The sequence below is a fragment of the Triticum aestivum genome, chromosome 1B, assembly GCF_018294505.1.
Source record: "Triticum aestivum cultivar Chinese Spring chromosome 1B, IWGSC CS RefSeq v2.1, whole genome shotgun sequence".
NCBI classification, from domain to species: Eukaryota; Viridiplantae; Streptophyta; class Magnoliopsida; order Poales; family Poaceae; genus Triticum; species Triticum aestivum.
Genome location: NC_057795.1, coordinates 680,359,603 through 680,383,623, shown reverse-complemented (window position 1 = coordinate 680,383,623; position 24,021 = coordinate 680,359,603).

Genomic DNA, 24,021 nt, shown 5'->3' with positions numbered 1-24,021 from the left:
AGTATCTATTTAATCAGATAAACACAAAAGGTTTTCCAAGATTCAACCACTACCTAGGAACGGTCCGTTTTGACCGCATTTTGAAACGGACATAAAAATTTCCAAAAAAAAGTCAAAAAATTGAAAACATTCGCATTGTGTCATTATATGTGACTAAGTTACCAGGAAAAATAATAAACTTGTAGTACGGTAATTATTTTTAAAATGTGTTCTCAGAAACGAGCTATTATACGTAAAGATGCATAGCTTTCAAGCCAAATGATCAATCTTATGGCCACATTCATGACATAGTTTGTTAAAATGATCTCATATTGTGCATAAGGGTGCATATTGGAATGGCAAACAATGTTACCTAAGGAAGTTTCCATTTTCTTTGAACGAAAAAAATATTTTCCATTTTTCGAGTGCCCAAAAAGAGGTTTTTTTGTGAAGGACCTCCCAAATAATTGTTGCAAAATTGTACCAAATCAATTTTCTAAAATACTAGGACATATTTGATGCACAATTGACCAAATGGTTGAGTGTAAAAAGTTTTGATCCACCTCTCGTGAAAAAGACAAATTTTCGCCGATTCAGTTGGAAGCGGGTCAAATTTGAACCGTAGTTGCCTTGTAGTTTGCTATTTATTTTTTCCAAAAATCATTTCTAGGTACATAAGTATCTATTTAATCAGATAAGCACCAAAAAAATTCCAAGATTCAACCACTAGCTAGGAACGGTCATTCCCGCTGTTTTGACCGCATTTTGAAACGGATATAAAAAATTCAAAAAAAAACAAAAATTTGGAAAACCTTCGCATTGTGTCATTATATGTGGAAAAGTTACCTGGAAAAATAACAAACTTGTAATACGGTAATTCTTTTAAAAAAGTGTTCTCAGAAACGAACTATCATGTGTGAAGATTCATGGCTTTCAACCCAAATGATCAATCTTATGGCCACATTCATGGCATAGTTCGTTCAAATGATCTCATATTGTGCACAAGGGTGCATATTGGAATGACAAACAATGTTGCCTCAGCAAGTTTTCATTTTCTTTGGACGAAAAAACCATTTTCCATTTTCCGAGTGCCCAAAAGGAGGGTTTTTTGTGAAGGAAGTCCCAAATAATTGTTGCAAAATTGGACCAAATAAGTTTTCTAAAATACTAGGACATATTTAATGCACATTTTACAAAATGGTTGGGTGTAAAAAGTTTTGATCCACCTCTCATGAAAAAGACAAATTTCCGCCGATTGAGCTGGAAGCGGGTCAAATTTGAACTGCGGCTGCCTCATAGTTTGCTATTTATTTTTTCCAAAAATCATTTATAGTTACATAAGTACCTATTTAACCATAAATACATGGTTTGGTGGTGATACGACGAGGTTTGGCGATGGCCGAGGGCCCCAACTCTAGAGCGCGTAAACTCGCATGCCCGTCGCGTGGTCACCGCGTGACCGTGTCGTTGCCATGTGTTCTAGGCGGCCTAGGCATGTCTAGTGGGTTGGGCACTCCCCAGGTAGGTTTTAGGAAGAAAATTACAACAAAAGATTCTCATGAGGAGACCGATCGATGCTCAAACATGAATTAGCAGCCAAGTGTTTGATTAGCAGTACGGAAAATGTACATGGCTAATGGGCGTGAGTTTTGGCTGAGGATGATCAGTTACTAAGAAGACCGTCTTCACAAATTTTCAGCTCAAAAGGAGGATCCTAGGTGGTACTTGCTTTGCAAAGTACCACACTGGACATAAATACGAATGTTGAAGCTGGGCTCAAAAAATGAATGGATTGAGTTGGCATTTGGTGGAGGATGGCTATTTGGGCATAGGAAAGCACTGTAGAAAATGGATACTATTTGGACATGCCAAAGTGGTACTTCCTTCACAAAGTGTTGTTTTGAACAGAATAGGAAAATGAATATTGTTGAATTATTTTTGAACCAGGCATGGAAGGTTTTTTACATATTTGACAAAGATATGACCCAAAGAATTTATGGGATTTTTTTTGGAATTTTGGGAATAACAGAAATATAGGTTGCTTCACAACATGGGGAAAAATTGCCACATGGACATGACACATAGGCAAAACTGATGAGGTGGCGCTTAGTCATAGAAACCCACCACAATTTACAAGGTTATGACCATCTATATTGGTTGTGATCAGCTAGAAATAAGGCAGCGGACCAGTGCTATCTGCTTTATGACCATTTCATGTAAGGAAATTACGACCTTTCTGACCAAAATGGTCGTTATAGTTTAGGGTTTGGAGCCCCCGAACAGCTTTTGACCAATTGGTCTGAAATGGTCATAGATCTATGACCAATTCTTCCAGGATCATTGAAAGAAGGTCATTAGTTGACATATTTCTTGTAGTGAGGACATGAAAGAAAATAACCGGACAGAGGTTTTATGTCCGTGTCGAAAATGTAAAGGAATAGTTTGGCTCGACCCCTATGACGATGGTCATGTCGAAGCGCACCTGCTCATGACTGGTTTCATGGATGCTATACTCGTTGGATAATTGAAGATGAGGATGACGATGTTGAGGACGCCGACGGGGCGGGCAATGACGACACGGGGCAAGACAAAGAGATGATCGATAATGGCGGCGGGGAAGAGGCCGAACATGGCGGCGGAGAAGGGGCCGGACATGGCGGAGTAGAAGGGGCCGGACATGGCGGTGGAGAGAACGTGGACTCCATGCAGCAGAGTTCGTCGGTACTAAGTTCAATCGTGTTGGACCCTCATATTCAAGCACTGCTTCACAAGGAGACGAGTACTGAGAGAGCTGCTTCTAGAGAGGAGGCTAATTAAGCTGGAGCAACTGGTGGTAGACTCGAACACTCCATTGTATGATGGTTGCAATCCTGAGGTGACCCGCTTGAGTTTCACGCTCCAACTCCTGAAGACGAAGGCTAAAAACAAATGGACCGACACTAGCCTCGATGAGCATCTCAAGTACCTACAGGATGTTCTTCCCGCGGGGAATCTATGTCCTACTAGTGTTGATGAGGCCAAGAAGATCATGTGCCCTCTTGATCTGCCGCATGTTAGATACCATGCATGCATCAACGATTGCATAATTTATCGGAAGGAGCACGCGAAAAAAACAAGTTGTCCGGTGTGCAATGCTTCTCGATACAAGAAGGCCGGGAAGAAATGTCCCTAGAAATTTGTATGGTACTTACCGATCACTCCCCGTCTCCAGCGGTATTTCGTAGATCCCAAGGAAGCAAAGCTAATGCGCTGGCACGCGGAGAGGAAGAAGCCCGACGATGGAGATGATCCGAAGCTGAGACACGTCAAGGATGGAAGCCAGTGGAGAGCGTTGAACAGCTTCTATCGGTATTTCGAATCTGATGCAAGGAACATCATGCTCGATGCGTGTACCGATGGCATGAATCCATTTAGCAACCAGAACACCAACCATAGCACATGGCCCGTGTTTGTATGGATGTACAACCTCCCCCCTGGTTGTGTATGAAGTCGAAGTACATTCACATGAGCATGCTTATTCAAGGGCGGAAACAACCAGGAAATAATATTAATTTGTATCTGGGGCTACTTCAAGAGGAGTTAGACACTTTATGGAAAACATCGGCCAAGACATGGGACGCCAGCAAAGGCGGGTATTTCTACATGAGAGCCGCGCTGATCACGATGGTGCACGACTATCTCGGTTACGGATATGTCGTGGGCCAAGTGTGCCATGGATATTGCGGATGCACGCGGTGCATGGATGATACGACGTCTCAGCAGCTAACGTCAAGGAAAGATGGCGGGTCTGGAAAAATCGTGTACATGGGGCATCGAAGATGGCTCGAACAGGACGACCCGTGGGGAAACCGTGGAGATCTATTCAATGGTCACGCTAAGCATCGAGGACCTCCACGTAAGTGGAGTGGTGCTGAAATCGATGAGCTGTTGAAAAACTGGAAGGAGTGCTCCACGTCGGGAAAGACGATGAAAAAGGCGCCGGAGCCGCTGCTGAAGGTATGGAAGACGGGGTCTGTGTTCTGGGACTTGGAGTACTGGCACAAACTCGATACACCTCATTGCCTTGATCAAATGCACATCTGTAAGAATGTCCTTGAGAGTTTGCTCGTGACACTGATGAACATGCCGGATAAGACCAAGGATGGGCCGAAGGCAAGAAAAGACTTGCAAGATTTGAAAATCAGGGAAGATCTGCACATGCCGCCCCATAAACAGTTAGACGAGACAGAGACGGAGACAGAGGCGCGGGAGAAGAAGGGCAAGAAAATAAAGAAAGAGGATTATTGCCCCCCTTCTTGCTTCACCTTAAGTCAGGCTGAGACCGATCAATTCTTTAAGTGCCTTACCGGAGTCAAAGTTACACTACAAAAAAATACACTTCCGTGATGATACGTGTTTGTCACAGTCGGTCGTGTTTTCTGTCATGCATGTACATCCATGACAAATTTATGACAGAATCAAGATAGTCATACCTGTGCTGTCGTAGAAGTGTTCCATGACATTGCCAAAATTATCATCACAGAAGTGTCCACTTCCATGACGATAAATCGCGCGTCACAGAAGTGCTTTCGTCAAGGGTGACCGACATGTGGCATCCACCATAACGGAACGCCGTTAAGCTATCGGGTCGGATTTTGGATCCGATAACCCGTTAACAGCCACGACCAATGCGGATTTTCTACGTGTAAAATTCTCATTGGCTGACGGATCCACGCGTCAGCTCTGCGTTGGCACAGGCGTCACTCATCCAACGGTCGAGATGGGCCAATGATATGTTGACACGTGGACCAGCCCAAAAGTGGCCCACAAAGTTTAAATGGGCCGGCACAACCGAAGGCCCATAAGATTTAGCGGACCGGGCCGGCCCAGCTAAAGGCCCACAAAATTTAGCGGACCATAATGGGCCAGCCCAGATAAAGGCCCACACGATTTTGCAGACCATAATGGGCCGGCCCAGGTAAAGGCCCACAAGATTTTGTGGACCACAATGGGCCAGCCCAGCTAAAGGCCCACAAGATTCTGCAGACCATAATGGGCCGGCCCAGCTAAAGGCCCAAAATTCTCTTTCAAATCGGCCCGTCAACGGCCTGTCCTAAACTTGTCATCAACACAGCCCATGGTCACTTCTGGCCCGTTAACAGTCCGCTAATGGGCCGAATTACGGCCCGGTGTATTTCCGGCCTGTTAAAGGTCCGGCTTCATTTGGGCCCATTTATAGACCATCAAAACTTTCAGCCCATAAACGACCGTGAAGGATTTGGGTCATATTCGGCCATGTCTGACATTCCTCCTGTTAGAGGCCCACTATAGCTTTGGGCCACTTTCGGCCTGTTGTCATTTTTGGCCTGTTAACGCCGTACGTAAACCATGGGCCATATGTGGCCCAACGTCATATCGGGCCCATTAACGACCCATATAAAAATGATGATAATCTAGCCCGACCGAAGTTCCGGCCTGTTAAAGGCCCGTGTATTAGGTCGGCGCATTTACGGCCCGTCCGAATTTCAGCCTGTCAAAGATCCGCATCGTAAATGGGCCACCATTTCGGCCTGCTAAGTCCAATGGGTTATTTGGCACAATCAGGGGCCAATCTCACTTTCGGTCTATTAAAGGCCCATGTTTTTTATGGGCTCGAGATATTTACACCTGTAAACGGCCTATTTTTACTGAGGGCCCAGATTATGTTTAGGCCTGTTAAAGGCCCACTATGGGCACAGGCCTAGCAGAAAAATATGAAAGCTTATGCTGATTTAGGCCCAGATATTTTTAGTGGGCTACATGCCAATTTCGGCCCGTAATCGTTTTTAGCCCAATTGGAATGGGCCACACAAATGTTGGCATGTTGGGCTCCTACGAAGCTTTCGGCCGAATACATTACTAAGATAAACCTACACTATACAAAAATAGCATCGTAATTACTGCAGCCTGAGGCAGCATCATAAATGTTGTATCACAACAAAATAAATTTCAACCATACAACAAAAGGCCTGTTGGCATAAAGTTTTCAGTCCTTCCAGATAAAAGCACCATCAGATGTATAGAAGCACAAATCATTTGACCTGAGTGCTAATGTTTCAGGCTGTAGAATCTGATGGAGCAGCACGATCTCCACCTTATTTCCGCCATTGCTCTTGAACAACGAAGTGAATGTCTGATAGTCTGGTTTCAAAACCATTCATATCTTGACGACATTTCTCAACCACTATTCTTGTTTCCGAAACAACGTCCATTAGGGATTGGACTTGTGTCTGGAGCACAGATATATCACTCTGTCTAGCAGGAAGATTTTGTTCAGTAGGCGATTTGGACGAGGTTACCTTGACAACCAACCCAGAATTACGCAGGAAGGTGCTTTTTGCACTGTTAGTGGAGAGATACTGACGCACTGCAGCAAGAGGTGACATTGTGCCTGTAGTAGCCTCGTCACCTTCAGGTAGTTGTGGCTGTTCAATCATTTGTTCCATAGCTTCCTGAAAGTTTGAACTTGTAGATTAGTGTACTAGATAAGTTACTAATGAGATAAAAACAAACAAAGTAGGTTAAACTTTTATACATAACTTATTTTGGTGAACTACTGTAATACATTAGCATGTATTGTAGTGCCAACTACATAATAAAATCACTTTCGGAACATATGTCCATGTAGCATGCCTACTGTATTGTCTATTTCCTCACATTCATTGACATCTAAGGATAAAGAGACATGGTTTAAAGTAGGATGAACATAGTATGACATCATTCATATCATGGGCAAACGGATATAAAACAAATAGGCTATTTTATCATTGTGTGCGCACATGAACATAACAACTAGATTACAGATCAAGACCAAAAGAATATCCTTCATCTCTTTTAAACCATGTAAGGTGAAATGATACGCTAAGACAATTGTGAATAAAAGTGAACAGAGTAACTAACATTGGATGCAAACCAAGTAGTTAAATGAACACATCACAGTACCAATCAGTTCAAGGCAGGAGGAGTAAGGACTTACAACAGCGGCTTGAACTGGTGTGCTCATGCCCTTCATCTTGCTGGTGTGGCAATCCTTGAAGATTTGCACTGTATTCGGTTCAGGTTCTTTTTGGTCCGCACGGGCTTTCCTCTGTATTTGAAACAAGTCAATATAGATACGATAATATGGCACAAAAAAGAAGGAAGTAGCAGCTATTTACAAGAGCCTCGCAGTGTGCAATATAGCTATGAGATCCTGTTGTCTGTTGGAATTTCACTTTAGAACGGTTGGTTTTGTTCTTCAAATAGTTAGCCTAGAAGAAGATACACTTGTAAGGCACATACATAAATACAAGTTCAATATGTGGTATGATCAAATACATATAGCCTACCTGATACTTTGGATCAGACCAGTGTTTAACGAGGGTTGTCCAGTCTTCATCTGTAATATATTCTACTGGAGATGTTTGGGCGATTTCATTGTTAGCCTTGCCTTCAAAGTGAGATTTTCTAAGGTGGTACCGATACTGTCGCAGAGCAGACTGAAAAACATGAGTGCATGCTTGTTTAGTTGCATCATCTTTAGGATCCAACTTGAACCTCATCTGTTGAAAAAAGAATGTGAGTCTTATTAGGAGGAAGCTAGAAAGTATGGGACAGAGCAAGACAATATTACTAATTGCGATGAATAACATTACTTACGGATAAATGGTCAAGGAAGGTGTTAAACTGGGTATTGTATTTCTCATTCCTGTACTGGATCCACGTTGGGAGGATACGTGCATGACACCTAACGGCAACGGCTGCCTCTGATACTAACTTGGCTGACTCTGTAGCATCACGTGGCCTTTTTAAACCTGCCTCAAAATGGATCTCCATTCTTCCTCCTTTAGATTTTGTTAATCTGTCAAGCATTATCCCTGATGTCTGTTTCCGCTTGCGCCGTGGTGCTAGTTCAACAACGAGTATGGAAAGTGTTAATGTACATCAAACTGTGAGAGTACATATAAAGGAGCACGCAACTGCAACTTGACTCGGTCAGGTACCGTCTTGGTGTTGATGCTCATGAGGTTCATCTGATCTTGCCAAGTCCTATTGTGTCTGTAGTGCTTCAGAAGTAGTGTTAGGTGTGAAGGCAGCTTGGGAACTGACCAGTTCCGGAGCAAACGAACGAGTAACTAGTTGAGATGTTGGTACAGTTGAAGCGGATGCTGCAGCTGGTGGAGCAGGTGATACTGTGTTTGTAGATTTAGCCGGTGGACTTGGACCTTCTACTGCACTATAAGTACCAGCAGAATCTCGACGGCAGAACCTTTTCCGTTTCACCCGGCGAGTAACAGCACTCCCTACTATATTATTTTCATTGCTCTTTTTTTACTTTGCCATGTCAAGCTGTACCCACAACACAAAAGAATAAAATCACTCTTCAGAACTCATTGATGCATGATACATACAAGCAATACTTTGATGTAAGACAACCGTATGAGGATGGAATATGTAAGAAAAACAGGACGGCATGACATATTCACAGCTACGATGTGCAAACTAAGTAGAAGGATTTTCAAGAAAATAGAAGTAATGCAAGCTAGACACCATATGAAAGATGCAACCAATATTACTCTGCCAAGTTAAAAGTGTCTTGTCATAAGTGGCAATTCAAAAAATTAGAAGCAGTACAACATAGAAATCAATGCAAGATGCAACCACTATCAAACTGCCATGTTAAAAGCGTCCAATCATGAGTGACTGATGCGGGATACACAACAGCAGTAGTTTGATGTAAGAACATAGTATGATAGATAGATGCAGTGTATCCTAGACACAGAAAGCCATGTCATATGCACATGTATAACGTATAAACTCAGCAGGTGCAATTTAATCAAAATAGAAGAAATACAGGCTAGACAACATACGCAACATGAAACCAATTATCACACTGTCAACTTAGAGCAAGCACCTGCGATGGTGGAGTACAGGAGATGAACTCATCATGTAGACTTGGGACTTCAACTTCATTAGCAGTAGCAGTGGCAAATCTAGAGAGTCTCTGTTTGCGTCGGTGCGGAGGACCACCAACATCCCCTAACTTACTCTTTTCCTTCCTATTTTCTGATATTGCCTTATGAAGTCAAAACCACAAGAAGATGAATAAAATTAGCTCTACATAACTGGTTGATGCATGATACAGACGAACACTACTTTGATGTAAGGCAAGCGCATGATAGGAGGATGGAATATATACAAAAAAAGACAGCATTTCATATTCACACGTATGATAGGAGGATGGAATATGTATGAAAAAACAGTAAGCGGAAGGCATCTCAACAAAATTAGAAGAAATGAAAGCTAGGCACCATATGAACATGCAACCAATATCACTCTATCAGGTAAAAAGTGTCTCGTCATAAGTGTCATTTCAAGAAATTAGAAGTAGTACAAGCTAGAAGACAATGCAAGATGCAACCTACATCACAGTCCCAAGTTAAATGTGTCTTATGGGTAAGTGATCGTTGCAGGTATAAGTTGTAAGCTACGCAGATGCAATTCAACATAATCAGAAGCAATACAAACTAGACATCATACGGAAAATGCAACCACGTATAACAGTTCCAAGTAAGAGCAAGCACCTGTGATGGTGGAGTAGGGGAGATGTGCTCATCATGTACACGTATGTTCCAGAAACAGGAACACGTGTCATATTCACAGGCATTATGTGTAAAGTAAGCAGATGCAATTCAAGTTAGAAGCAATACAAGCTAGACATCATACGCAACATGCAACCACATATAATAGTGTCAAGTTAGAGCAAGCACCTGTGATGGTGGAGTAGGGGAGATGTGCTCATCATCTACACAGCTACGTTGACTGTCCAGCCTTGTGTTGTGTTGCGAATCTTGTTGGGAGGATGGCAGAGTAGAATCTGTAGAGACCCCCTGTTTGAGTTGCTCTAAAGGACCACCATCATCCACTGCTGGACTAATTTCCTTCAGCTGTAATGATTTTGCATTGTGAAGTCAAACCGATAAGAAAAAGGAATAAAATTCGCTCTTCAGAACTCATTCATGCATGATACTGACGAACACTACTTGGATGAAAGGCAAACACATGATGCGAGGATGGAATATGTATGAAAACAGGATGGTGTGACATATTCACACCTATGATGTGGTAACTAAGCAGAAGGCATTTCAACAAATTAGAAGCACTACAAGCTAGACACCATATGAAAGATGCAACCAATATCACTCTACCAAGTTCAAACTGTATGGCGTTTCAACAAATTAGAAGCAGTACATGCTAGAAATCATATGCAAGACACAACCAATATCACAGTGGCGACTTAAAGGTGCCTTATCATAAGTGACTGATGCGGGATATGCAGGAATAGTAGTCTGATGTAGAAACAGGAACACATGTCATATTCACAGGCATTATGTGTAAAGTAAGCAGATGCAATTCAACAAAGTTAGAAGCAATACAAGCTAGACATCATACGCAATATGCAACCACATATAATAGTGCCAAGTTAGAGCAAGCACCTGTGATGGTGGAGTAGGGGAGATGCGCTCATCATCTACACAGCTACGTTGACTGTCTAGCCTTGCGTTGTCTTGCGAATCTTGTTGGGAGGATGGCGGAGTAGGATCTGTAGAGAACCTCCGTTTCAGTTGCTCGGAAGGACCACCATCATCCAATGCCTTGCCAATTTCCTTCAGCTTTATTGATTTTGCATTGTGAGGTCATACCGACAAGAAAAAGGAATATCATTCGCTCTTCAAAACTCATTCATGCATGATACTGACGAACACTACTCTGATGAAAGGCAAAGTCATGATACGAGGATGGAATATGTACGAAAAAATGGACGGCTTGACATATTCACACCTATGATGTGGTAACTAAGCAGAAGGCACTTCAACAAATTAGAAACACTGCAAGACACCATATGGAAGGTGCAATCAATATCACTCTGCCAAGTTAAAACTGTCTTGTCATAGGTGGCGTTCATCAAACTAGAAGCAATACATGCTAGAAATCATATTCAAGACGCAAATTAATATCACACTGCCAACTTAAGGGTGTCCCATCATAAGTGACTGATGCAGGATACACAAGAAGAGTAGTTTCATGTAAGAACATGGTGTGATAGACAGATATAGTATGTACCAAAAACAGGAAAGCATGTCATATTCACATGTATCATGTGTAAGCTAAGCAGATGCAGGTTACACTAATTAGGAGCAATACGAGCTAGACACCATATGCAACATGCAACCAGATATCACACTGCCAAGTTAGAGCAAGCACCTTGGATGGTGGAGTAGGGGAGCGGAGACTTGGACCATGTAATGCACTATCAGTACAAGGAGAATCGGTACAGATGCTCCGTTGACGTTGATGCAGAGGACCACCATCATCGCCTTCCTTACTCTTTTCCTTCCTCTTTCTTGATTTTGCCTTGTCAAGTCAAACCCACAAGAAAAAGGAATAAAATTTGCTCTTCAGAACTCATTGATGCATGATACTGACGAACACTACTTTCATGTAAGGCAGCCGCATGATAGGAGGATGGAATATGTATGAAAAACAGGACGGCGTGACATATTGACATGTATGATGTATAAAGTGTAAACTAAGCACAAGGTGCTTGAACTTGTTAGAATCGATGCAAGCTAGAAACCATATGAAAGATGAAACCAATATCACTCTGCCAAATTAAAAGGGTGCCCTAACAAATGTATTTGACCAAATTAGAAGCAATACATGGCAACAGGCTAGAAATAATATGCAATATGCAACGAATAAAGGTGACTCATCGTAAGTGATTGATGTAGGATACAGAAGAGAGGTAGTTTCATGTAAGAACAAGTTTTAACACATAGATGTAGTGTGTACCAAAAATAGGAAGGCATGTCATATTCACAGGTATAGTGTGTAAACTAAGCAGATGCAATTTACCCTAATTAGAAGCATTACAAGCTAGACACCGTATGCAACATGCAACCACATATCACACTGCGAAGTTAGAGCAAGCACCTGTGATGGTGGTGTAGGGGAAGTGCGGTCTTCGGGTACAGATCTACGTTCAATATCTTCATTTAGGCTTGCTGTTTCTTGAGAATCATGTGGAGAGGATGAAATTTCATTCTTTATAAGAGTACTGCGTATCATATTAACCCACGCGCGTAACTGTCTCATCATAAGCGATGGACGCAAGATACACAAGAACAACAGTTTGATGTAAGAACATGGTGTGATAGGCAGATGTAGTATGTACCAAAAATAGGAAGGCGTGTCATATTCACATGTATAATGTGTAAGCTAAGCAGATGCAATTTAACAAATTAGGAGCATTGATGAGGGATACACAAGAAAAGTAGTTTGATGTAAGAACATGGTTAATAGAAAGACGTAGTATGTACCAAAAACAGGAAGGCATGTCATATTTACAGGTATAATGTGTTAACTAAGCAGATGCAATTTACCCTAATTAGAAGCATTACAAGGTAGACACCATATGCAACATGCAACTACATATCACACTGCCAAGTAAGAGCAAGCACCTGCGATGGTGGTGTGGGGGAATTGCGGTGATCAACTAGAGAGCTACGTTGACTATCTTCATTTAGCCTTGTTGTTTCTTGAGAATCATGTGGGGAGGATGACACCACACTCTTTAAACGAGTAGGGCGTCTCACAGTAACCCACTCGGGTGACTGTCTCATCATAAGTGATTGACGAGGGATACAAAAGAGCATTAGTTTGATGTACGAACATGGTTAATAGACATATGTAGTATGTATCAAAAACAGGAAGGCATGTCATTATCAAAGGTATAATGTGTAAAGTAAGCAGATGCAATTTAACCAAATTGGAAGCAATACAAGCTAGACACCATATGCAACATGCAACCACATTTGACAGCGTCAAGTTAAAGCAAGCACCTGGGATGGTTGTGTGTGGCAATCGAGATCATTGTCGGTGTCAAAACCGGCGGATCTCGGGTAGGGGGTCCCGAACTGTGCGTCTAGGCGGATGGTAACAGGAGACAAGGGACACGATGTTTTTACCCAGGTTCGGGCCCTCTCGATGGAGGTAAAACCCTACTCCTGCTAGATTAATATTGATGATATGGGTAGTACAAGAGTAGATCTACCACGAGATCAGAGAGGCTAAACCCTAGAAGCTAGCCTATGGTATGATTGTTGTTCGTCCTACGGACTAAAACCCTTCGGTTTATATAGACACCGAATAGGGTTAGGGTTACACAGAGTCGGTTACATTGGTAGGAGATCTACATATCCGTGTCGCCAAGCTTGCCTTCCACGCCAAGGAAAGTCCTATCCGGACACGGGACAAAGTCTTCAATCTTGTATCTTCATAGTCCAGGAGTCCGGCCAACGGTGATAGTTCGGCCATCCGGACACCCCCTAATCTGGGACTCCCTCAGTAGCCCCCGAACCAGGCTTCAATGATGACGAGTCTGGCGCGTTGATTGTCTTCGGCATTGCAAGGCGGGTTCTCCTCCAAATCCCGTGTTGAATAGTGTCCGGCTTCGTAATAATCGCGCTCCTCAGCTTCCACGCCCAATAATGGCTATCTTCCACGTGTTGACTGAATGCGAAAAGTCAGGGTATTTTTACATTTACCCCCTTGACCGCGCAAATGAGCCGCTTATAAAAGAGACGGGAATCTAGATCCGAATCACACCATCCTTCCTCCGCGAGCATTCATCGGAGCGCCTTTGACAAAAATCCACTCCATCATGGACAGTCGACGCGGCTCCTCCTCTCGCGCTCCCAGCCCTCAGCCTGGAGATTGGGGGAGTTGTTCAATCCCGCACAGCGAGTTAGTGGCGCTCCAAACCAAGGGATTCCTTCCCTCGGCCTTCATGGTTCCGGTTCGAGCCAGACTCGCCACATATAAGGGCGGAAAGCAAGCGGAGAGCACCCCCGATCCCTCTAAAGGAGAGCGGGTATGCTTCGTCTCTTATCTGATAAGAGGGCTCGGATTTCCAATTCATCCATTTCTCCGGGGGCTCCTGGAGTTCTACGGCCTCCAGTTGCACAATCTTACGCCCGCCTCCATCTTGCATATCGCGGGCTTCGTGGCCCTTTGCGAGCTGTTTTTGGGCATTGAGGCCCATTTCGCGCTGTGGAAGAGATTATTCTGCCTTGTGCCCCGTTCTCACGAGGGGTCAATATATCAAGTGGGCGGAGCCGAACTATGGCGCATCGCCGGGACCGGATATCTATCCGGAACCCCAAAGAAGGCGTCCGAGGACTGGCCCTCAGAATGGTTTTATGTGGAAGACGTCCCGCTGCCGGATCCTGTTCGGATCGGCCTCCCGGAGTTTAGTAATGCTCCTTTGAAGAAACGCCTAAGCTGGCGCCCGCGGAGCCCCTGGAGGGGAAGTGACTAGGACGTCCTTTACCTAATGAGCCAAATAAGGTTACTAGCTCATTCCGGACTGACCATGATTGGAGTCATGGCTACATGCATTATGCGGGGGGTGCAGCCGCTCCAGTATAGGGGCCACCCCATGTGGGATTTCAACAGGGAGGATGACACCACCCGTCATGGCCGTAAAGGGCCGGGATCGGTCGCCGATGTGGTGAAGATCTTGTCCGCTCTGTACAAGGGGGAAGAGGAGGATTTCCTCCGTGCCAATCCATTGAACGGATTTTCCATGAACAACCCTCGAAGCTGGGTGAGCGGACATTTTTCTTTTTGCCTATCCGATCCATATTCCCATAGTTAAGTATCTCATTTTGTGATTTCGACGCAGGAACTGCGCCGGGCCGTGAAAGATATACACAACCCGCCTCCACAACCTGAGGATCCGGAACGGTCCCTCGATCCGGCCTCCGAAGAGGATCCGGACATAAAGGTGGAGCTGATCGACGGGGTGTTCCACCAACTTAGCATCGACAATGCTTTGGTCGCCATTACGGCTGACTACCCCGGAATATTTCCGGCCTCCCAGGTAACTGTGACGGAAGTCCCGATACCATGACCCCTCTGCGCTTATTTCTGATCACCGCACAACAATGGCATCTTGCAGGGGGTGCCTATGAGGCGGGAAGCCGAGCCCATGGCGGCTGTCCAACAAGGGGCAGCTCGGCCCAGCAGGCTGAAAAGAGGTGCGGCCCGTATCGAGACGTCGCCGCAATAGTATGGTGCGCCACCGAGTTTCAAGGAAAGATTCCTGGAAGGCATACTAACGCTCATGATCCTTTTAGGAAGAAGAGCGCTCGCCGGACTGTGTCCGGAGAGGCTGCCAATCGCGCCTCCGCCAGCCAGGCTCCAAAGCCGAGTCCGGAAGAGGAGGCGAACACAAGGCGCGCGTCGGACGCTCCTCCGACGGAGGATGCTGACAGATTGTCCGCCAGCAAATCTGAGGAGGAGAGCGCCATGAATCATAGGCGCCACTGGACAGTTCTTCGTGACGCATGTTTCTCCCAAGAGGCATTGAACGCCTTTAATTCGGGAGAAGCGCACCTCCGTGCCGCTCCAGATGGTCTAGCCAGAGCCACGGAGCAGTATGTGAAAGACATACGGGTAAGGAATTTTGATAGTTATATATGCCAGTAGCCCCCGAGACTTAAAATAGTTAGAATAACTGATTTAAGGATCATTTGAAATGTAGGATCTTACAGAAAAGAATACCCGTCTGTCCCAGGAGCTCGAAGAGTGCAAGGCCCAACTTGAGGCCGCACTTGCCGCTACAGGGGAAACCGCAAAGACCCCCTCTGGTAATATATACTTTAGAAAGATAAGCGGTTTTATGGAGCACGGCGTGTGTGAAAGTCTGCCAATAATATTGCAGATGGTGCTGGGGTAGATCCGGACAAGCAACAGCTCTTGCGCCGGTTAAAAGCCGGCGAGAATGTGCTTAAAAGGGTGCGGCAAGAGAAAAATAACCTCCAAGATGCCAACACCTAGCTGGGTGAGGAACTAAAGGATGTCCGTGCCCAGCTGTCTGACTCCGTTAAGGAGAATCGGCAGCTTCGTCGCGACATTTTCAGTAAGTGCTTGAACGAACTTTGAAAAGAGTTCGGCGAGGAAGTTGACTAACAGAAATATGTATGTAGGTATGCTCACAGGTCGTCCTGCGGAGGAAATGCCCGGTTCTACGGGTGATCTTCTTCCCGAGCTGCTGCAGCTGCACGAACGAGTTCGGCAGGTGATGAAAGGTGTCGCCCAGGCCTTATGGCCATCTGTCTTCCTGCCCGAAGGCCTTGGAGAGCTTCGAGAGAGGCTTCAAGGAGCACGACGGCGCTTCCGGCTATGGAAGATATCAGCCTACCGTCAAGGCGCTAGGGAGGCCTGGGCCATGGTGAAGACGCGGTACACGAAGGCTGACCCAAACCACATGGCCGAGGTCGGACCTGTGGGGCCCGATGGGAAGGAGATCCCTGTAAGCTTAGTGTACGGCCAAGTAGAATTGGCCGCAAAGTATTCCCAGCAAGATTGTAAACTAGATAGCCTATTAGATGGCATTGAGGAGGAATACAATCAGTCAAGTTGACTATATAATTAAAGATGACATGTAAAATGCCTTCTAGCCGGATTGTAGATCGTTTGTCATAGCGGACCTTTTCGCTTCGACCTCGGGACCCAATAGTCCGGAGTGTGTCCGAATACCCTCGCGGTTATATAAGAACCGGGGCATGCGTGGATACCAGGCGCAGGGGTCATTGGTGCTGTATCAGACAAGTGCCCAACTAGTTATGTTATATTACATGGTTAGTAAGAAACATCTTCCAGGGAGAATAGTTCCGTTAGGGGTTCCTTTCCCTGGGAGGCATGCACTAAAGTGCATGTCCAGACTGCGAAAAAAGCAGAAAAGCATCTGGGGGCAGATAAATAAATAGGTAAGAAATCATCTTTTAGTTCACCGACCGAATATTCCCTTAAGAACGCTAGCTTTCGGCTTCACCCAGTCTGAGGTACACATCCGGCTGACCCGGCGGTAACAATCGCAGAGGTGCTCCCTTTACCACCTAGCCGAACAATCGTGAACGTAGGGGTAAGCACAGGAGCCAGGCAGCCCAGCTTGGCCAAAACTTAAGTCATATCAATGCATATAATGGTGAATAAAAGGTACATGCGGAAGTGAGACACATGTGTTGGGCATAAAGCCCGTATAAATAAACTTCTGTTAAAGAAGCCCCCGGGTATAATGAGCGCGGATGGCGCGTCAAGTGTGTGCGAAGAATGCACAAACGAGCCTCAAAGGCTTCAAGAAAAAGGAGGGAGAAGGAGAGAAATAAAAGACAGCTAAAGTATAAAATGTAGACGGAGGAAGGAGACGAACTCAGAGTCCGGCGCTAGGCGTAGAATCTTCGGAGATGGGCTGCGTTCCATGGGTTCGGCTCGAGTCGGTTATCCGATGCGTTTCGCAGACGGTATGCTCCGCCGGTCAGGACTTGGTCGATGATGAAGGGACCTTCCCATTTGGGCTTGAGTTTGTACTTTTTCTTGTTCGGCAGGCGTAGAACTAGTTCGCCAACATTGTAAGCTTTGGCCCGTACTTCTCTGCTTTGATATCTTCGAGCCTGCTGTTGATAGAATGCGGAACGAGCTTTTGCCACGTCGCGCTCCTCCTCCAAGGCGTCCAAACTGTCCTGCCGATCGAGATCGACCTCTCTTTCTTCGTACATGTGCACGCGAGGTGAGTCATGGATTATGTCACAGGGCAAGACTGCCTCTGCACCGTATACCATAAAAAATGGTGTGAATTCGGTAGTGCGATTCGGCATGGTCCGCAGCCCCCAGAGTATGGAGTCAAGCTCCTCTACCCAGTGCGTGTTCGATTCCTTGAGGGACCGCACTAGTCTGGGTTTAATGCCGCTCATGATTAGACCGTTTGCTCGCTCGACTTGACCGTTAGTTTGAGGGTGATAGACTGAAGCGTAATTGAGCTTGATGCCCATGTTTTTGCACCAGAGTTTGACCTCATCGGCCGTGAAGTTGGCGCCGTTATCAGTGATGATACTGTGGGGGATGTTGTAATGGTGTACTACCCCTGATATGAAGTCTATCACCGGTCCGGATTCGGCCATTTTAACAGGCTTGGCCTCTATCCATTTGGTGAATTTGTCCACCATGACCAATAGGTATTTTTGCTTGTGGGTTCCTCCTTTAAGGGGTCCAACCATGTTAAGCCCCCAGACCGCGAACGGCCAGGTGATGGGTACAGTTTTGAGGGCGGTGGGTGGCATGTGGCTTTGGTTAGCAAAAAGCTGGCAACCGACGCATCGTTGGACTAAGTCCTGAGCATCTGCCCGGGCCGTCGGCCAATAAAATCCTGTACGGAAGGCCTTGCCTACAAGGGCCCGGGCTGCGGCGTGGTGCCCACCAAGTCCGGCATGAATTTCAGCCAGAAGGTTTCGCCCTTCCTCTTCGGAGATACACCTTTGAATGACTCTGGTTGTGCTTTTCTTATAAAGCTCTCCCTCATGGACCTTATAGGCTTTAGATCGCCGTACTATGCAGCGGGCCTCGTTTTAGTCCTCGAGAAGTTCCTGCCTAATTAGGTAGGTAAGGAATGGTTCCGTCCATGGGGTAATGACTGCCATTATTTCATGGGCTGAAGGTGTTATTTCATTGGCAGAACCGCCGATTGTGTCAGAATGTTCGGTGTCGGGCGGTGTGGTTGGGTCTGGATTGTTGTTTTCGGACTCCCCTTCCCATAATACGGATGGCTTGAACAGCCGTTCTAGGAAGATGTTGGGGGGGACGGCATCGCGCTTTGCGCCGATGCGTGCCAATACGTCCGCCGTCCGGTTATTATCCCGGGCTATATGGTGAAATTCGAGCCCTTCAAACCGTGCTGACATTTTTAGGATGGTGTTTCGGTAAGCTGCCATTTTTGGGTCTTTGGCATCAAAGTCTCTGTTTATTTGGGATATCGCAAGGTTCGAATCCCCGTGCACCTCTAGGCGTTTAATGCCCATGGAGACTGCCATCCGGAGGCCATGTAGAAGGGCCTCGTATTCGGCTGCGTTGTTGGAGTCCATGTACATTATCTGGAGTACGTATTGGACTGTGTCCCCGGTTGGGGACGTCAGGACGACGCCAGCCCCCAGGCTGGCCAACATTTTGGAGCCGTCGAAGTGCATGATCCAATTGGAATATGTGCCGTACTCTTTAGGGAGTTCGGCTTCAGTCCATTTGGCGACAAAGTCGGCCAAAACTTGCGACTTAATAGCTCGCCGTGGCTTATAGGTTATGTCGAATGGGAGGAGCTCTATGGCCCATTTGGCAATCCGGCCCGTCATGTCGCGGTTGTTTATGATGTCATTAAGAGGTACTTCGGAGGCTACTGTTATCGAACACTCTTGGAAGTAGTGTCTCAGCTTCCGGGATGCCATGAACATCGCGTACGCTATCTTTTGATAATGTGGATACCAGGACTTGCATGTAGTTAGGACAGTGGACACATAGTAAACTAGTTTTTGAAGAGGGAACCTGTGTCCATCCGTTTCTCGTTCGACGACGAGCACCGCACTTACAACTTGATGTGTTGACGCGATATATAATAACATTGGTTCGCCCATGTTGGGTGCGGCCAGGACCGGATTTGTTGCCAATATGGCTTTTATTTCTTCGAGTCCGGCCGTGGCGGCATCCGTCCACTCGAAGTGTTCGGTGCGCCGGAGGAGGCGATAAAGGGGTAATGCCTTTTCTCCCAAACGGGAGATAAAGCGGCTTAGAGCCGCCATGCATCCAGTCAATTTTTGTATTTGTTTGAGGTCTTTTGGGATATCCAATTGTGACAGAGCTCGGATCTTGGCTGGGTTTGCTTCAATTCCTCTACCAGACACAATGAAGCCCAAGAGCTTTCCCGCTGGTACGCCGAAGACGCATTTTTCCGGATTGAGCTTAATGTCGTATTTTCGGAGATTGTCGAATGTGAGCCTCAAGTCGTCTACTAGAGTTTTGACATGCTTGGATTTGACGACCACATCGTCTACGTATGGCTCCACTGTTTTGCCGATCTGGTTTGCCAGACATGTCTGAATCATGCGCTGATATGTTGCGCCGGCGTTTTTAAGCCCGAAGGGCATTGTGTTGAAGCAGAATGGGCCGTATGGAGTGATGAATGCTGCTGCGGCTTGGTCTGGCTCTGCCATCTTAATTTGATGGTAACTGGAGTATGCGTCGAGGAAGCACAATGAATCGTGTCCTGCGGTAGCATCGATAATTTGATCGATCCTTTGGGCAAGCCTTGTTAAGGTCCTTGAAATCGACACATAGGCGCCAGGATTTGTCCTTTGGTACCATCACCAGGTTTGCTAGCCAGTCCGAATGTTTTATATCTCTGATGAATCCGGCTTCCAGAAGTTTGGCTAGCTCCTCTCCCATGGCCTATCTCTTGGGTTCGGAAAAACGCCGAAGAGCCTGTTTGACTGGCTTGAATCCTTTTAGGATATTTAGGCTATGCTCAGCCAGCCGGTGTGGGATTCCTGGCATGTCTGAAGGGTGCCAGGCAAAAATGTCCCAATTTTCCCGTAGGAATTCTCGGAGTGCAGCGTCTACATCAGGGTGTAATTGTGCCCCAATGGAGGCTGTCTTTGTAGGGTCCGTTGGGTGGACTTGGAATTTGACTATTTCATCCGCTGGCTTAAAAGAGGTGGACTTGGATCTCTTATCGAGTATCACATCGTCCCTGTTCACCGTGGAGCGTAGCGCAGTGAGTTCCTCGGCCGCTAGGGCTTCGGATAGTGCCTCGAGGGCTAGTGCGGCTGTCTTGTTTTCGGCGCGGAGTGCTATGTTCGGATCACTGGCAAGAGTGATGATTCCGTTGGGCCCGGGCATTTTGAGCTTCATGTACCCGTAATGGGGTATAGCTTGAAAAATTGTGAATGCCTCTCGCCCTAATAAAGCGTGATATCCGCTGCTGAACGGGGCCACTTGGAATGTGACCTCCTCGGACCTATAATTGTCCGGCGAGCCAAACACCACATCTAGTGTGATTTTTCCTGTGCAGCATGCTTCCCGACTAGGGATTATTCCTCTAAAGGTTGTGCTGCTTCGCTCAATGCGGTTCTAGTCTATTTCCATTTTTCGTGGGGTTTCCTCATAGATGAGGTTTAATCCGCTGCCGCCATCCATGAGTACCTTAGTAAGGCGAAAGCCATCCACTATTGGACCGAGGACCAATGCGGCTGGTGCTCGGGCTGTTCGGAATTTAGGTTCGTCACTGGCATTAAAGGTAATAGCCGTGTCACTCCCTGGGTTTATTGTTGCTACTTGGTACACTTCGGCAAGGTTGCGGAGTATTCGTTTCCGCATATTATTTGATGCGAAAGTCTCGAAGACTGTTAATACCGTACTGGTATTGCTGGGCTGGTTTTCTGGAGCTAGAAGCTCTTCACCACTTCTGGCCACCTGCCGTAGTATCCAACATGCTCTAAGGCTATGAGTTGGAGTGGCGCCCTCTGTGCTATGAATTTTACAGGGTCCATTGAGCCATCCCTCAAGTACGGTTCCATGCCCTTTAGGGGGTTTCTGTTTTTTGGTATTTAACCCAGGTGCCTGGCTATGATGCACCCTTTTATTTCGGACTAGGGTTGTATTCGGGGCCGGATTATCCCAAAATTTGGCTTCGGTTTTCCAGGCGCTCTCCATCGCACAGTACTTTCATACTATGGACGCCAAGTCGGCAAAGCGTGTAATTTCGCGATGACTTAAGGCGTTTAGGATTCCCTTGTCCGTGCAATTATTGCAGAAGATTGAAATTGCGTGTTCCTCGCGGCAGTCCTTTACCCTGTCCATAACAAGGAGGAATCTGGCCCAGTAATGGTGTACTGTTTCAGTAGGCTCTTGCCAGATTCGGGATAGATCGCTTATGTTTGGGTGGGTGGGTGGATTTGAATCCGGAACCCCGTCCAATCTAAGACTCAAGGGCCGTAAAGTTTCTGAACTTGGAAGCTTGGGTTTTGAATATTGTCCAATGAATCTAGCCCGCTGCCTGACTTTAGGTTCAGGACTTGATCGACATCCGTCCCTCTGCGGGAATTAGGCATGGAGGGGTCGGGAATTCGGACATAACTAGTCCTTAAGATAGAAGAAGGGCCGCCGTACTGTTCCTCCACCACGGCAATGTGGTGGGTAGCCTGGGGAGAGTTAATCTCTCTCAGATCGGTTTTAGGCCCAATCTGATCGTAGTCTGTAGCGACTCCCAGGGTGGCGATGCAATCCAGGAGCTCGTTCACGGAGGAGAGCTCCATCAGATCTAGCTGCTCGGCAAGTTTCGAGTTAACGCGAAGATTGGTTTTGATGACCCGAGAAGTCATTGTCGGTGCGGCGGCCGAACAGGCGGTCATAAGAAAACCGCCTAGCCGGAGAGTCTGGCCGGTGGCGGCCGAACAGGCGGTCATAAGAAAACCGCCTAGCACTAAGTCTTCAATCTTGTATCTTCATAGTCCAGGAGTCCGGCCAAGGGTGATAGTTCGGCCATCCGGACACCCCCTAATCCGGGACTCCCTCAATCATCAACTGCAGAGCTACGTTTACTGTCTCCAACTGCTGACACTGCACCCATTAGAGCGCTGAAATGCTTAGTGCTTATCTTCAAATTACACTAGAGCGACTTCTGTCTTTTCTTTTCTACATTCATCAACACTGCGTCAGAGTCTGAAATACCCATGCATAAAAAAAATAGTGTGAATATGGGTGAAGTTTGTGCACAATTAGTACAGTGTAAAGGTAGCAGATAGCAGGTCAGTGAGAAATAAATGACGGGAGACATATGATAGCTCTACAACATGCATGGCACACTAAATTACTACAGGATTCTATGAAAATAACAGTCGACTGAAAGCAAATAGGTCAGTCCATTTTTTCTGCACCGTCCGATGTACAAAGAACGGGCAGATCGCCTTCATCTACCTCCATCCAGTCAGTGTTGACGATCTTCCTCGAAACGCCAGCGACCATCGGCCCAGTATTCCTCCCCTGCCTGCGCCCTCCCCTTGACCTCACCGCACCGCCGTGCTTGGCACCGCCCCCCGGCCATCCATTCAAGCCCCGCCGACCTCCAGATCGGGCGCAAGCAGCTCCTGCGCCCCACACCCCTATGATAGACAACGATGTGCCGCTTCCCCGGGGAACAGGCGGACTAGGTGCTCCGCGTGCCTAAGCGGGTGCTGCTTCTTTTAATTGCGGTTCGACTGACCCTGAATTGAAATCCAGGCGGGCTACTGACCTCTAGCAAAGGTGAAATAGTAAAAAGGAGGAAACCTTGTGCATTTAGTATCACGAAGAAGATGCAGTAAGAAGCGCTCAACTAGTTTCGTTTGTGGGATAAGTACGGTGTGAGCGGAGACGTAAGATTTGCACGAATAAGGGAAGAGGAGTACCTCTTTCTGCTAGTAGTGTTGTGTCCTCCTTCTGTTTTCCGACGATCTTCTTGTTGTTCGCCGGAAACCAGAAGTTATGGAGGACGGTGCAGCCTTGGACGAACCCATGGCCAAGTTGTTGAGTGTGGTGCGGTGGCCGTCTGTCGGCGGTGGGGAAGCAGATCCGAGGCGGCAAACGACGACATAGCGGGAACAGCTCCAGTGCGGTGGACGGTTCCGACAGTGGAGCCGTAGCAGTGAGGCGCAGGACGGCGTGGTCGGAGTGGTTCTGATACGATGCACGTCGGCGTCGGTGTCAGCATCGTGGAGGCAGCTCTGCCTCGGCTTCAGCTGCTAAGTCCTTGAGGGCGTTGTGGTTGCGGTTGCATTGGACGACGACGTCGGGGTACCAGCTCCGGCGTGATGGAGGAGGGCGGCGGTGGATTGGCCGCTATGGGGTGGAGGACGGAGGAGGCTGGGGTTTTGCGGCTGGTGGAGAGGGCGTTTTCGCGCCCATGGAGTATGAATGGGGAAACGGAGGGAGGCGGGGAACTAAGGGGGAACAATGTTTCGGTTTGAGACACGCTTGTTTGAAATTGGGGGAAAGTTACAAACTTTGCCCCCATCTAAAATTTTGGACATATTGCAGGTTGGGGGTAGGACAGTCATGTCAGGTGTCCCAAATGTGGGCGGGATAGATTTCGGCCGAGTGCATGGGTAGGCGCCCACGACGTAT